At 33.9% G+C, this 13,834-nt stretch overlaps 1 long non-coding RNA gene across 1 annotated transcript; it reads right to left on the bottom strand.

Moving 5' to 3' along the window:
- Nucleotides 1-7,847: 7,847 nt before the first annotated feature.
- On the bottom strand, nt 7,848-8,618 carry LOC108840452 (uncharacterized). Its single transcript, XR_008940596.1, has 2 exons — nt 8,504-8,618; nt 7,848-8,220 (listed from the first exon to the last, which is right to left on the bottom strand). It is a non-coding gene; the product is annotated as an uncharacterized LOC108840452 (long non-coding RNA).
- Nucleotides 8,619-13,834: the final 5,216 nt, after the last annotated feature.

Here is a 13,834-nt window from a genome sequence, read left to right as displayed (position 1 = left end):
AGCTAGGGAACCAATTAAATATAATCTACTAATCAATCCTAGGTGAAGTTGGTTTTAAAGATAGAAACTAGATTAGGACCCGCTCTAAAGAGCGGAACATGATTTGCAATATTTTAGTTATAGTATATGTTATATATAATATCTGTATATAATATTGAATATATTTTTTGCAATATTTATATATATTTGACATATACATAATATTTTATTAAATATATATAATCGGATGGTGTTAAAATTTGTGTTGTACATGTTGTTAGTTTGTATTTAATCTTGTTTCATTTTTAGTATAATAGTGTGCTTTACAATACTTTTTAACTTATATTCTTAAAATTTAAAATATTTGATTTTGTTAATACAATATTTATGATGAAGAGATTAATTTTTAGGGATTTCAATATTGTTGGGAATACAATAAGATATATAGTCGGGATAGAAAGAAATTTGTTGGAGAATATTAATCATTTTTTTGAGAATATAAATCATTTTTTTCTTTCAAAATAGATAGAACTTTTATTAACATGTATTAAAATATATTGTTCTTGGTTGATTTCTGGTTTGCTCTATACACAGTTTGTTAGAATGAAATATTTTCATCAGAAAAGACGTATTTAAGCATATGTTGTTCACATTTTGTTCTATGCCAATATGATGTTATTTTGGAAGATCAATTATTGTTCTTAACAAAATGTGTACGATGTGATATGATGCAGGTGAAGATCAATTTAGATGAACGTATGTGATAAAAGTCTTTTGGAAGATAAATTCTTGTGCTTGAAAAAATTTGTATGATATTATATGATACAGGTGAAGATCAGTTTAGATGGACGTATGTGATACGATAATTTGTTTTTTAACACAATCTTCAATTGATTTAAGATTGGTTCAGTTATGTATGATCTAATTATATTAAGAAATAATCAAACATATTTAAAGCCGGTATTGGTTAAGGTCAACTGGATCTGCGCATGTTAATATATGGTTTAATTTAAGTTGGTATGTTGCATTAGAAAAGAAGCGTGATATCCTAGTAACAATAATGAAAGAGGCCAAAATTTAAATGACAACTTTTAGTAGTAGATAAAAAACAATCCCTAAATTAATAGATTAGATGTAAATAGCAATTCCTAAAATGAGCAAGGTAGTTGCTCTAACTAACAATATGATGGGGTGTTTAAATGTGATAAAGAGTGCTAGACATAGGGCTTTTATTCAGGAATGGAGATTATAATGTCTATAAATGCCTAACAAGTTGCTTGCATGATATATTAGAACTCAGTCGCTTAATCTCAGTGATGTCTCACTGGTTAAATAATCTAGATCTCTGGCCTCAACTGTCGTATGTTGACAAAGAAAAAGAGTCGATCGATAATCCTTTAGAGATATCGATCGATACACCTTTCGCTCGGCGCTCGATTCACCTGTCGGGATATCGATTGACGGCTTCTAGATATGCCTAGGCGCGAGCCGATAATGAACACTAGATCTGAAGGAGGGCGGTTAGCTCTTCTCCAGAAGATACTAATTCAAATAGATAATTCAAGATTATCAGAGATCCTAGTGATCTATATTCTAGTTAGCTACTCTAGAACAAGCTTAGGGTGCAATCTATTTGATGAATATCACAACTTAGCAATTATAGTTTGGGGCTAATCCCACAAACCTATTTAAACCCTAGATCTAACAAGTAGACTACTCAGACATAGCTAAGCAATTCATAACAATAGATAGATGAAAGAATTGCATAGGTAGAATAAAGTAGAAATACAAAAGGAGATGATAAATCTCTCCAATCTCTCAAAACAAGTAAAACTCTAGTCTCTCTCTCACACTCTCTGCTTTGCCTCTCAAGACTTGTGTTTCTTAGACTCTTCAAATATTGCCGTCAAAAACACTTAATAGGAATATTTAAGCATTTCCATTAAGTTAAAAACTCGTCAGGGGCAATCTCGTAATTTGGTGAAGTCTTGGTGAAATAGTCGGCTAAACCATTTCGTCCTCGATATCGATCGACAACACTGATGTGTATCGATCGATTATAATCTTCTAGTACACGGATCTTCTTGGCTACATCGATCGACAACTCTGGATGAGTATCGATCGATTCTTATCGCAATGTTGACTTCCGACTTGGTCTTGAATGGTCAACTCGGGTGTATCATCTTTTGTACTCCAAAATGCTCCAAAAACATCACTTTATCACAAAATGCTCCTGAACCTGAAAACATACCTAACAGCCTAACAGGCTAGAAAACATATTAAATATATAATAAAACACTAGTATAACATGGTTAAAAACGGGTAAAATCCATGGGATATCAGTTCATTCGTGAAGAAAACTTCAATATTATGATCCTTTCATTCTTGGTTCGCAAGCTGATCAGGTATGTCAATTTATACATAATATTATAACAATATATTTTATATTTTATATATTACTAATACCTTGTAAAATTGATAGGTGCGCTACATCAGTTACCCTCGGGTTACGTACATAGACAATCCATGGATCACTGTCACGTATATCAACCCAAGAGGACGAGTGGACGGAACTTCTGATAGTGATCCATTACAACCAAATTCTACCAGCAACGTGAGTGCAGTTGAAGATTTGGCAGATGTTAAACTCGTTGTGGATATGACCGAGTTTGAACTTGATGCTATTGTTCACTCGGAGCCGGAAACTGAGGTAGGCGAGTTTGACGAAGATTCTGAATATTCAACCGGTTCTTATTAGGAAAAACTTATTGGATCGAGACAGGAGAGTCGAACAGCTTGAAGTTCAAAGTGCTTCACATTACATCAAAACCGCATTAAAAAAATTCTTGAAAGTGTTCAGGCCATGGTTTAAATTCACGGTGGCTTGGATGACGGTCACCGGCAATGTTTGAACAATTGGAAACAGAATAACAAACGAATAGTCATCAACAACAAACTAAAGCCTCGGGATTTTTTTCATAATCAAGACATAAAAAAATGAATCTCCCATAAATAGAATTTGGATTTATATGAATAAAAATACATGAACAAAATGAAACAGAATCAACAAAAAAAACAATGATCATATTCCAAATATTTAAGATAACAAAAATGTGTGGGAATAATTTTTGATAATCAAAACATGAACACTCGAAACATAAAAACAAAAATACATAGAAGTTGGACTTACCTTCGCGTCCGGTAGGAGCATGTCGACCCTCATTACCTCGATGCTACGCTTAACATTCCTAGTTTCCTAGAACCTAATCAAACGGACCTCAACGGTGGAGATGCAATGGCCGGAGTTCGAATCGGCGAGGAAGACAGAGGAATTAGCTATCGTTGAAAATAGAGGTTTCTTAGAAACTTATAAAGGAGAAGAAAGAACTGATGCATTTTGTTAGACCCAATTTCGGTCTCCTAAATTATTGGGCCTATTTCCGATTATGGGCCATAAACAAAGAAACCCGCGAAGAAGTATCGATCTGTTCGTAGGAAAATGATCATCAGGAAGATGCATAGCTCGAGCCAGATATTCTATGGTCGAAACGGATGGGCCGAAATTAGGAGGCCCACAGCGACGTCAACGAGGTGGGAAAGGAAGTCGCCTAGGTCGAGAAGGTCGCGGAAGCAGTTACAGGAATAGTGGAGTCAAGCTTATAAAAGGGAGAGGAGATTAATGCTAAAGGGACAGCGAAAATCCTAGAGAGAGAGCACACCACACATTTAACCTTTCTTACTTTTTTTTTGATCTGATTCTTGATCGACCTCCTTGTTATAATCGATCTCTTAGTTATTCCTTGTACTCGACCTCATAATTAATAAAAGTCCATTTTTGTCTACCGAATTCCGATTACATTGTTGTGTTCTAAGGATATCGTTGCCTACATTTTTTGTCACTTCCCTAGTTTACTTACAAACACTACAAAATACTTGAGTGTAGATTTTAGGTTCTACACATTTCACAGGGTCAAGCATACCTTTTTATACTTGAAGTTTCTGGTGAAGGCAATAAATAAGCAAGCATTGAAAGATAAATCGACAATGGTTGATATATGCGTTGAAGACGACCCTTGGCTTGAGCGTAATCACAAAACGTTCTCAGTTTGTGGCAATCAGGAAGATGAACAGAATCTTCACTTAGGGTTTGGTGAAGTCTTTCTGAAGATTTCTCCCTTGATTTTACCCTTTATAATAATATAATAGATGTCATTAAACTCTTAAGAATAAAATAAATAAATCAAAAGAAAAATTTAATTCGAGATACACGATATTGCTATATCTGATCTGTTAAGATGCTATACACATTAACTAACAACATCTTTTTATTATTCTAGCAAATATTCTCCGCGTTGTTATTAGAAACAAGCTAAAAGAAAAACAGAATTAGAGGTGTACATTTAAGTACTCATTAGGATTTGACTCGGGTATATTCGGATTTTGATTTTCAGAAGTAAAAATTTTAGTGGAAGACCTCCTTGGTCCATTGGTTTGACCAAGGGTTCATTAATGCTTTTTCACTAAGAGGTCTGGATTTCAATTCCCTATGCAAATTAAGGGAGAAAATGCTTAAAAGAGATCTCCAGTATGGCGCAAGGAGTACGGTCAAGTGTGGATCCCATATGACAGCTCAGGTGATGCATTCAGACGTGAATCTTCATACGGCATGTAGAATTGTCAGCAGCATAATCGTCTGTAATATTTCTCATAGTTGTAATAGCATAAGTATCCAGCGTTAAAAAAAAAATTCAACCTCATTCGGGTATTTATAAGTTTCGGTTTAGATTTGGTTCTGTTCTTTGCAGGTTCGGATAACTTGTTTAAATTATTTTAAAAAATTCAAAATTCATATATACTAAATTTTTCAAAATCTGAAAAATAAAATTACATATAAGTTCGAGTACCCATTTGGGTTTGACCCGGGTCTATTTGGGTTTTGGGTTTTCAGGACCAAAAATTTCAACCTCATTCGGATATTTATAAATTTTGTTTCTGATGACAAAAAAAAAAAAAATTTGTTTCTTGTTCGAATCTGATTTTGCTCGTTTGGATAATCCGTGTAAATTATTTTTAAAAAATAAAATTCATATATACTTTGGAAATTTTCAAAATATCATATATATTGGATATCTTTTATATATTAAAAAATTAATATGTTGAAATATATAAATCTATTTCAGATACATTTGAGTACCCGAAATAATTCAATTCGGATTAGATTTGGTTTTGATTCTCTAGATACAAATTTTTTGAAGCCATTCAGATATTTAACCAATTTTTGGTTTGGTACTAATTTTTTTGATCGGATTCGGTTAGGTTCTTCGGATTCGAGTTTTTTTCGTAGCACTAACTAAAACAGTCAAACTGAAACCAAATCCAAATTCATAGATAACCGGACGGTTCCTATATCTTGGATTGAAAAACCGGAAAACAAAATTTAAACGAGAAGTAAACAAAAATAACAAAATTGAATTAAACCAAAAAAGTAAAATACTCCCGAGCTTTTAAAACGCGGATTAAAATCTTTTAAAGTAAAATGTTAAAACTAATACACTTACAACTAACTAGTTTAAAAGTGGAAGTTCATAATAAGCTCAAATTTAATATGGTATCAGACTTATCACCCAGATGGAAGCCCAAAATAAACTCAGATTTAACATACACAATGGTAAACTTCCATCCAGAAAATAATTAATTTTCAAAATATTTTCTATGTTAACGGCCATGATGCCTGAGAACTTGATTTACATAGTTGATTCTCCATTTTATAATCTTCAATGAGACAGCCGTGCACGTAACCCACTCATTATTCAACAGTATTGCTCTCTCTTCCAAAACCAGAAGTTATCATAGATTCACCTGAACAACTTGTTGACGAAAGACATCCCCGTATGCGCAAACCCTTTGAGTATATAAGTGCTGTTTGTTTGGTCGCCACAGGTACCTGCGTCTGCGGCTGCGGCGATATTTTTCGGAAATCTTGTTCGTTTGATTGACGCTGGTACCTACGTCGATCCGCTGCGTCTGACGCCGAGTCTGACGCTGAAGCCTGCATCTGACGCCAGAAAATCTCGCGTCCGCGACGTAAATAATGCGGCTAGAAAGGAAATTTACAATTTTGCTCTTAATATCTTTCAATATTTACCAATAAACCTAACCCTAATTGACGCAGCCGCTCTCTCCTCCCATTGACGCGCTCCGAGCTCTCTCCATCTCAAGCCCTCTCTCCATCTCAAGCTCTCTCTCCATCTCTCTCGAATCTCTCCCTCTCCATCGCTCTCGAATCTCTCCCTCTCCATCACGAGGCCTTCGACACAAACCCATCTCAAGCTCTCTCTCTCTCTCTCTCTCTCTCTCTCTCTCTCTCTCTCTCTCTCTCTCTCTCTCTCTCTCTCTCTCTCTCTCGATATCTCTGTTCTCCGACAAACCCATTCTCTTTGAGGTAATAGTCACATTCTCTGTTTGACACTGATACTGATGTCACTGTTCTAATTGATGGTATGTTGCAGATTCTTCAAGTGAGATGAGTTGATGGTGCAATGCGAGGATTGTTCTGAGTGCCAAGTGTTTTTGATTTCGTGATGTGATTGTGATTTTGTGTTGCTGCATTTTGGTTTGAATGTGTTTGTTTACATATTACTTCTAGAAAGCTTACTGTTATGGTTGCTAGTGATAGAGTAAACCTGTAAACTTTTTGCTCGTTTTAGGAAACTTGATATGGGTTTGTTTACTTGGCCTTTGATTCAATGCTGAGACTTGATTGATTTTCTTTGTTAGTGTCAAAGCTTCTGTATTTTTAACAGCAGCAGATATGAGTTACTGTTAGCTTGTCGACTTTTTATTACAGATCAGTTTGTATGTGCGTGCATTTGTGGTCTCTGTTCCTTTGATTATTTAGGATATGGAATGCGTTAGATGGGTTTGTCTCTTGTGAGGATGTTTTACTTAGTTGAACACTACAAGAAAGATCCATTTATCTGCAGCTTTGTTTCATTTAGTCTCATTGCATATTTTTTCTATCTTTTTATAGGTCTCTCAAGTTCAGACCCTCTCAAGCTCAGACTGCTGCTGTTCTCGAGGTCTGTTGTAATAGTCTAGATGTTTGAATGGTCTCCAGCTTGCTCAGACAACCATTGTTCCTCTCCAGCTTTGCTCAGACTATGTGATCTTTTCTCATTATTCTCTTGTTGTACAAAGAAACTTGTCATTGTATTGGAAAATCTGTATCAAAGAAACAGAATTTTGTATCCTTGTGAATTGAACACTCTTTCAAATCTCATCTATTTCCTTTTAGTGTATGTGTATCCCATAAAAACAAATTTAAAGTACAAAATTTTCTAACGAAAAAGCAAATCAGACGACATTATTGGAGAGAACAGATTAGTATAAAACATATACAAAATTATAAATTTTTAACATTTTTATAGATATAAATATATTTAAACTACATTTTATTATTTTAATATATTAACTCATGTAAATGTATGATTTAGTTTTATGACAAAAATATTGTTATATTTGTATATTTGACCAAAAATTTATTACCAAGTAAACATAATATTTTTTATGGATATAAATATATTTAAACTACATTTTATTTATTTAAAATATAATTTTACAATTTTTTAAAATAAAATAATGAATAAATGAAAATACCCGCAGCGTCTATCAAACGAACATACTCAAATTTGTTCTCTGCGAAGCTGGTCGTCGAATTAATCTTCTCTCTATGCTTTATGTGCTCTCTGAAGACATTTAACTTGATTCACAGTAATGAGTGTAATGACTAACTGATTCCTCTTATCAAGTCCAAAATTACTTTTTATGTTTTAGGTTTGCCATTTACTATGTTTTCATACGCATATGCATAAACATAATACACCCACCATATAGGCTCACAGAGAAGAAAAATATCGCATAGTTTTTTTTTTCTTTTTGGGGGAAAGAGGCAATAAACAAAGAAAAAAAACAAGTATACCATTCTCTGGTACGGTAAGTAGGTTATTATATTAACACATGTGCGGCAGAGTATGTGAACACTGCAATTATTGAACCATACCATCTTTTACTATACTTGTATAGAGTTGTACCAAATTCTCAAATGCTTCTACCTTGATGACTTCAGTGAATTGTGAAAATCGCGAACGCAATTTAGTTTCAGATGTATGCAAACGAGCTTCTGTCAAAGTCTGGTTGTGGCCTCCCTCGTGTTGGAGTAGGCGGTCTCTGGATATTTAGCTCCTGCACACAGATACTTTAGTTCTAGTTCTGATTTCTTTCTTAGCTACACCACAACTATGCAGCCTATATAAACTCTACTATATCATTCGAGGACTATTCAACAGCAAGTGAACAAAGTTGTGGATGCACACAGATAACCAGTAATTAACTAAGGTCGACTTGTTCCGGTTCACAAGCTAAAAATAAAGACAGTGTGCTGGTGTACATGGTAATGAACAATGTCTTGTTCCAGAACTGCATGTGTTTCGGTTCTTACAGAAAGACAAGACACAAGTGTTATTACCTGCATCCAAGCGTCGTCTCCATAATGCTCTGGAGAATTCTCTGGAGATAAGATGGAAGGTGGAAGAGGATGAATCAGCTTAGGAACAATCACCAAACCTCTGCCAACCACCGATTACTATTATTTAAAATACTTAAATAAAAATAAAATCTTATATTTAAAAGTTAGACTAAGTAATATATATTTATGTTTTAATAAATCTAACTTCATTCATATAATTTATAATAAACTTGCATATAAGTATACTAATATATTTAATTAATAAATTTATTCAGCTTAATCGATTTAATCGGTATTTATACCAAACCATATCCATGTACACCAGTTTCTTAAAAAATAATATACATTCGGTTTATTCGGTACTACCGAATCCAAACCACTTTCTCTATTTTAATTCGGTTCGGTTTTAATTGATTTGGTATTGAACACCCCTAGTTAGAAGATACGAAATGCGCAGACAATTCTAAGAAAATCATCTGTATTTTTATACAATTTCGAAACTTTGAAGTTTGATTCTTCTCTTTTAAGAAAAAAAATATGTTTACATAGTAGTTTTTAAAGAATTTCAATTGATTTTCTATTAACTATAAGTACCTTACTTATACTAATTTAAATAATCATTAGTCATACATTGGCATTTTTCATAAAGCTTATAAATTGATCATTTATTAAATTTATCATAATAGTAAAGTGTTTTTTTTTTTGACAAACAAACAGGTGTTCAATCACTCTAACTACAGGTGGTGCAGGAATCCACACCATAAAAGAACAACTAATAAAAAATAAACTGTTGTGGAACGCTCTCACAGTCCTGGCTACGCTCTCACAGTCCTGGCTAGTGAATCAGATGTCCTGTTTTGTGCCCTTGAAACGTGAATGATCTTGAAGTTTTGGAAGCGTTCTTGAAGACGTGTTATGTCTGATAGTTCTGTTGAGAAGCTGGCCATGCTGTCGGATCAGTGATTATCGAAATTAAATTCTTGCACTATGTCTCGAAATGATAGCTTGTTGTATGCTGAATCATATTCTCCATTGACCAAATAAGAGCATCTAATTCTGAGATTAAAAGAGATAATCGTCTCTCCTTGTGAGTTGTTCACTTCCCATTTCATCTAGCCATACCCAACCGTATCAACTATATTATGATTCTTCTGTTCATAGTCCATCTACCATATTATGATTCTTGTGTGTTTAATATGGTGGATTTGCATCATTGTTGGGTTTTAAGTTTGCATCAAACAAAGTATTACATTGGACATGTCTAATTAGCTTCGTTGGGTCTCAATTTAATTTCTCTAAACAATTTATCATTCTAGCTTTTCAAAGATACCTTATAATCCATGGATGTGTGTCTCTATCTAGTTTTGGATCTTCTATTGCACTCTTTCTCCAGAACAGATAATCTTGATTGGAGTGCAGACTTAATATAGTAGAGGTGATGGACCAAAATGGAGTCAAAGCCTATGTCCATATTTGTAAAGAAGGAACATTCAAAAATCGCATGGTTGACTCTTTCATCATCTTTTCCACGTTTTAGATAGTGATTATTGCATCGCATATGGCGACATGATAAGTTTCATGTCACTGTCAAATACCCCGAGGCCATTTTCCATATTAGATGACACATCTTTTGAGAGACATTTATTTTCCAACCCTAAACTTGTAATTTTGTAATACAGTGAAACTTCTATAAATTAATAATGTTGCGACTACACCAAAAATATAATTTTTTATTAATTTATAGAGATATTAGTTTATCGATATACTAATTGAACCAAAAACTCAATTTGGAACTATAAAAATTATATTATTGTATAGAAATTATTAATGTATATTAGTTTATAGAGTATTAATTTAAAGAGGTCAGACTATACTTGGTTATGACACCATAACGTCAAGATTTCGGTCAAGGATATTTCTTGAAACTCAATATCTCAGTTTTATGGTATACAATCCGCTCTTCGTATATCCCCAACAGTATTTGTCATCTCGATTGGATTGACTTATGGCCAAATTCCTATTAAGGAGTATATCCTCTTTTACCACAACTTGATCTTAGCATATCAACATTCCAAACTCTTGGTGAAGCATAGATAAATTCACTCGCTTTCATACGCGGATGGACTACTAGCATAGTCAAATTGGCAGATTCCACCGGAAAAACACCCTAATAAAATTTTATTGGAATATGAATATCTAGTGAGAAAAATATTATATTTTTGAAAATAGATATTATAATCAATAAATATTTCATGAGATAGCTGAGTAGAATTTTCAACTATTTAAAATATATATTTTAAAAAAAAATCATTTTTGTTTTGTGTATGAAATTTTTTTAATAGAGTTAGCCTTACATTCTAGGGAAAAATATACCTTTCAAAAGAGTTAATAATGCTAATGGTATATCTCTTATCTAATCTATTAAAATTAAAGTACAAAAAAGAAATAACCCTTAGTTTTCCTCAAAAATTATCAACTTATGCCACTAGGATTTAACTCAATGTTTTGATTCTTTTCTAAACCGACATTCACGTGAGTTTAACTATTATACCATTAACAAAACCATTACTAACCCACTGCTATCTAATCTATTAATTTAGGGATTGATTTTTATCTACTACTAGAAGTTGTCATTTAAATTTTGGCTTCTTTTATTATTGTTACTAGGATATCACGCTTCTTTTCTAATGAAACATACCAACTTAAATTAAACCATATATTAACATGCGCAGATCCAATTAACCTTAACCAATACCGGCTTTAAATATGTTTGGTTATTTCTTAATATAATTAGATCATACAAAACTGAACCAATCTTAAATCAGTTGGAGACTGTGTTAGAAAACAAATTATCGTATCACATACGTCCATCTAAATTGATCTTCACATGTATCATATAATATCATACACATTTTTTCAAGAACAAGAATTTATCTTCCAAAAAACCTAATAAAGGTGGCATAGAACATATGCTTAAATACGTTTATCACATACGTTTATCACATACGTTCATCTAAATTGATCTTCACCTGCATCATATCACATCATACACATTTTGTTAAGAACAAGAATTGATCTTCCAAAACAACATAATATTGGCATAGAACAAAATATAAACAACATATGCTTAAATACGTTTTTATGATGAAAATATTCCATTCTAAAAAACTGTGTATAGAGCAAACCAGAAATCAACCAAGAACAACATATTTTAATACATGTTAATAATATCAAAATAATTATTATTAGGCTGTAATGACATCTTATAAAGTTGTTAGAAATATAAATATTGTATTAACAAAATCAAATATTTTAAATTTTAAAAATATAAGTTAAAAAGTATAATAAAGCAAAATATTATACTAATTAAAAATGAAACAAGATTAAATACAAACTAACAACATGTACAACACAAATTTTAACATCATCCGATTATATATATTTAATAAAATATTATGTATATGTCAAATATATATAAATATTGCACAAAAATATATATAATATTATATACAGATATTATATATAACATATACTAAACTAAAATATTACAAATCATGTTCCGCCCTTTAGGGCGGGTCTTAATCTAGTTTAATTTAAAAGTAGATATTAAGGTAGTTATTTAAATTGAGCAAACAAATGTTTCCTATTTATATCTCAAGTTTGATTAGAGATGGCAATTGGACCGTGACCCGCGGGCATGGCCCATTAAGTCTCATGGCGGCACGGGTTTGGAGGTTACTCAACGATCCTACCAGTTTGATTGCGAGGATTTACAAAGGGAGGTACTATTCGTCCAAGGATTTTATGGAGAGTGGAAAGGGTTACAAACCCTCTTACGCATGGCGAAGTATATCCTTCGGTAAAGAGCTTCTCAAGAAAGGTTTGTATAAATCGATGGGCAATGGGGAAAACACATACATCTGTTCTGATAACTGGATCCTAGACCCTCTTCCCCGAAGACCAGTGAACAAGGAAAGGACCATCGATGTCAACAGGAAGGTATCATCATTGATCGATCATAATGGGAGCTGGAATAGAGAAGCTCTGCATTCATTATTTCCTGAAAACGAAGTCAAGAGAATCTTGAAAATCCTTCATGGATGTGTGGCTGATAAGGTCATAGGCTCATACAGATCATGGATCATACACGGTCAAATGTGGTTATTGGCTAGCGGCAAACATCGTGAAGAACGCCTCCCCCAATCGCAAAGAACAAGAACAACAAGTCATAGCGGTAAAGAAGAAGATCTGGAAAGTCAAGACTCTGCCCAAGATATGCATGTTTCTGTGGAGAGCGGCTTCAGGCGCCCTGGCAGTGGCTGAAAGGCTCAATACACGTGGACTACAACTAAACACAACATGTAGACTCTGCAATGCTGATTCAGAGTCGATCAATCACGTGCTTTTCCAGTGCTTGCCGGCGAAAGGCATCTTACAGCACGCCAACTTCCCGCCAGACACCGCGCCGAGACGGAGCCTTATGTAGAATCTCTCACTAGCCATTACCTTAGCAGACAAGGCAGACGCAAATACAGAGAAAAACAGAGCAATTCCTTGGCTGCTATGGTCTATATGGAAGAACCGAAATGCAATTTTATACAGTGGGATCCAAGACTCTATCGCTTACATTGCTACACAAGCTATTGATGAGGCTATGGTGTGGACAGCTATTAATTTTCCACCAATTCAACCGATGGAAAATTCAGATAGTCTAGGCATCACACGTTTTTGGCAAAGACCTGAACCAGGAATGGTTAAGTGCAATGTTCATGCTAACTGGAGGAATGAAGGTTCACTGGTTGGTGGCGCTTGGATATCTAGGGATTATCAAGGCAATGTTTTACATCACGCTCGAGATGCCCTCATAAGCTCCCCGAACAGACTTGCAGCTGAATTAAGATGTACAATCTGGGCTTTGCAAAGTTTGAAAGATCTTGGCTATAACAACGGTATCATTGGTCTGGATCTTAAAACAGCTTTTCAATCGTCATCTTCTATCCCAACTTGATCATCTACGACGAGGATTTCTATGTGTTCGTTTTGAACATTAATCTACTGCGTCCAACGTTATTGCACGTGATATCGCCCAGAGTGTACTGCATGATGGCAGACTCAGATCTTATCTGGCTTTGGGAGGACCAGCATGGCTTCACAACAGAATCCGAAACGAGGCTTCAAACGTCAAGTGCTAGATCTTTCTTTAAGATTATTTTGATGTTTAGGGTCCTCTTTTCTTTGTTATGGGATCAGTTTTTGTCCCTTGCTTTTTGCACTACATGTACTTCCTCTCTTTATTGAGTTCAGACGTTTAAAAAAAAAGTCAATATCTTG

This window comes from Raphanus sativus, chromosome 2, assembly GCF_000801105.2.
Source record: "Raphanus sativus cultivar WK10039 chromosome 2, ASM80110v3, whole genome shotgun sequence".
Classification (NCBI taxonomy): Eukaryota; Viridiplantae; Streptophyta; class Magnoliopsida; order Brassicales; family Brassicaceae; genus Raphanus; species Raphanus sativus.
The sequence above is the reverse complement of the archived record's forward strand: the minus strand, read 5'-3'. Positions and strand labels throughout refer to the sequence as shown.